Genomic DNA, 3,193 nt, shown 5'->3' with positions numbered 1-3,193 from the left:
GACAGAGTAGAAGCAAGGGCCCGAGAATGGATGAGGCGTTTGGGCGGAAGGTGTGCCGTATGACGACTGGAATGACAAGGTTGATATCAGATACACGCACATGGAGTGTGATGTACCATGCAGAAATGGGCCCCCAGTCAGGTCATTGGGTTCCCGGACAGGTCAGACGGGCCTGACTGCCCAGACTCGAAGATGGGACTACAGGTACAAGACCAGGCCAGACTAGGGGAGATGGCAGCAAGGGTCAGTTCAGTCCGGAAGGTCCTCCGTTCAAAGCTCTTTTGATGCCACGAGTTTGATCACCCCCAAGCTAGCTGCAACCAGCCCGGTGGCGTTTCCCGAAAGTGAAGGTTGCCTGCTTCGTTGACTGACAGGGCACTCTAGACCCAATGTACGTACCTCCCGGGTTTCGGGACCAGTGCAGAGAAGGCGTCCATCGTTGAGGGATCGGCCACAGCAAGGCGCCTGGTGCTCCCTTAGAGTCTGTGGTAGCCTGTGCGGTAGCAGGCCTGGCGGGCAGAAAGTTGAGGGAGCCTGGCAGACTGCCAGGCGTGGCAAGGCCGATGACAAGCGGCTGGCGTGGAGAGAGAGAGGCCTAGAAGATGCGAAAAGCCAATGGCAAAAAGCCCTAGCGTCGAAAGAATCAACACCGGAGATGTGTGATCGATACTTGTCGAGGCACGAGACGACCAGCACCGCATCCGGCTTCCATGAGACTGGTAAATAAACGGGGATGTCTTATTTGAGTGGAGATGGGATGGGCAGCTGGAAAACCAGGCGGGCCAATGCGCCAGTACGGGAAAGCAGTGGTCTGCCCAGAGACTGGGATCCATCCATCCATCCATCCTAGGGGATCGATCGTGGGAGCGGGAGGGCAGGGGTGGCAGCTTGGGGAAAGAGATGAGGAGGGTTCGAGTGTGGCGTGGCATTGGAGGGAGGCATTGGGGGATCTCGCCGACCGTTATGCGTCATGAAGATACAAGTCGCGCCCCGTGATTGTTCGCTGTTGCGTTGATGCGACTCGTGCGTCGTCACGTAGTCGTCGGATCTAGGGGGGGGGGCTGGCGACATGTCAGCAATGCACCACCGCCTTGCCTCCCACATGTGCCTCCAGCCGGTTGATTCCACCACGTTTATCGCACATGGACGGGGGAGGCTGAGCTGAACTGAACTGGCCCTACCTGTCACTCGATACAACGTCGACCAGGAGCCGGGGGCGCGTCAGGGGACCGGGGACCGGGGGCCAGACACCAGGGGCTCAAAGAACGAACCACAGATTCAGGCTGAAGCTAGGGCCGCATGGTTGGTCAGGCTGGGGAACGGTGAAGAAGAAGAAGCAAGAAACGCGCAAGTCGCAGTAGCGTCAGTACCAGGAGCATCCACCCTTGGCTTGGCGGGGCGACGAGTGGGTGGAAGGGCCCCGTGGAATGGATGCAGGGAACCCAAGGATCAACATGTCGTTAGTGAAAGCCCTAGGCCCGTGTTCCTGTCAGGGATGGGTAAATGCCGCTCGCGCCACGTCGAGCGCAGGCGTGGTACAATGTCCCGACGGACATATGGGCTGAGCAGAGAGGTCTGACTGACAACTGGGCCAGGGACCGGAGAAGTTTCATTTAGTCGGAGGATCTCTACTTAGCTGGAGGATCTCGACCCGGCCGGAGGAAAGATAGTGGGAGAAAACTGAGGTTGAAGAATGGCCGGACTGGGACGAGGCGTAGCGCACGGAATGCAGGACGGCTGCTGCAGCGCTGACATAACGACCACTCAGCAGCATCTCCCCGCTGTCCATGTAGCGACCGGGATGCGTGCACCCTGAGCCCCCGTCCACCGGGTGGACCTTCCTGCCTTTTTGTTCGATGAAGCCGCCCCCAGTGAATCTGTTGTTGTTTGGAAGGAGCGCCTCACCAGGAGGCCGGTAGGTGAGGAAAGCAGTGGTCGTGTCCAGGTTCGTGCCTACCTCACCACACCTTGTTGCCATACAGTTCAGTTTGGTACTTGCGTTGTATCCTGCAGCGGCAAGTGTTGCTTGGTCCGGGCACAGTCCCAGCCCCCAGTCCCCAGTCCCCAATCCACCCAACAACCTTTCGTCGTACATGTCCATGACCTGATGGCGCCGCTACGTGCAGGGTGGAGACGCGCTCCGAGCTCAGAGGGTTGGCACAGGCGCACGACACCCAGCTGGTGCCAACATTGGATGACGGGGACAGATGCCGGATACACAACACGCCCCTGGAACTTGACACTGGCAACTGGAGGCTTTTTTTTTGTTTCGACCTAACGTGCCTTTCCACTTGGGTTCCTAGGCACCTTAGGTACCTTGGAGGTGCATGCCCAAGTGCTTGCACGAGGGCCTAGGTGGTTAGTCTCAAGCTGGGATGCTTGTGGGACTTTATTAGGATGTTCCCATTGCACCTGGCCGGGCTGTCGGGCTAACGAGTGACACTTCCTGCCGTGCCGGTCCCTCTTTGCGTAGTTCTCTCCCTCTCCCTCTCTGGCCCGCCTTGTCTAGGTAGGTGGTACCTAGGTAGGTAGCTTACATGTACTTTACACGCTGGGTTTATCCCTCTGGGATGAAAGTCGTATGATGCGTGTATCCTGGGGTGGCCCTCTTCGGCATCTGCCCAAGGTAGTAGGTACCTAGATAGACAGGCAAGTAAACACAGGTGAGACGAGCACTCGTTCTTGAGGTATCGACATTTACAGAATGGCTTCAATCATCAGTTGTGAGCATCGATGACGTGCGTGCCTGGAAAAACCTGGAAGCTGAAGAAAACGTACGCGTCTTCTCGCAGGATACTTCGACCCCTTCCTCTGTGAGTTCCAGGTTGCTTGTGATGCAGACGAGCAAACTGCTTCGTATTTTTAGCCCGTCTGCCAACTGTGCTGCCAAATCAAGTCTGTTCAGCCCCTTTCTCCACTTGTCACTTCTTTCTTTCTCTCCCTAGCTCCCCCGGTCAGCACGAGAACTTCGGCATCAGACCTCGTGCTCTTCTCCCGTACGCATGGCCATGAGCTGCCTTTGACTCAAGACCCTCGCCAGCGACAGCATCATCACAACTCACAACCCGGCGGCAGGGCAGGCACATAGACTACCGCTCAAGCTAGGGATGAATCTGGCAAGGAGCAGCATTTTGCCTCTTGCCAAACTACCTCTAGTGCCCTCCTCTTATTTCCACATCACCTGTCAGGCAGT

This window comes from Verticillium alfalfae, genomic scaffold (assembly GCF_000150825.1).
Source record: "Verticillium alfalfae VaMs.102 supercont1.1 genomic scaffold, whole genome shotgun sequence".
Classification (NCBI taxonomy): Eukaryota; Fungi; Ascomycota; class Sordariomycetes; order Glomerellales; family Plectosphaerellaceae; genus Verticillium; species Verticillium alfalfae.
The sequence above is the reverse complement of the archived record's forward strand: the minus strand, read 5'-3'. Positions refer to the sequence as shown.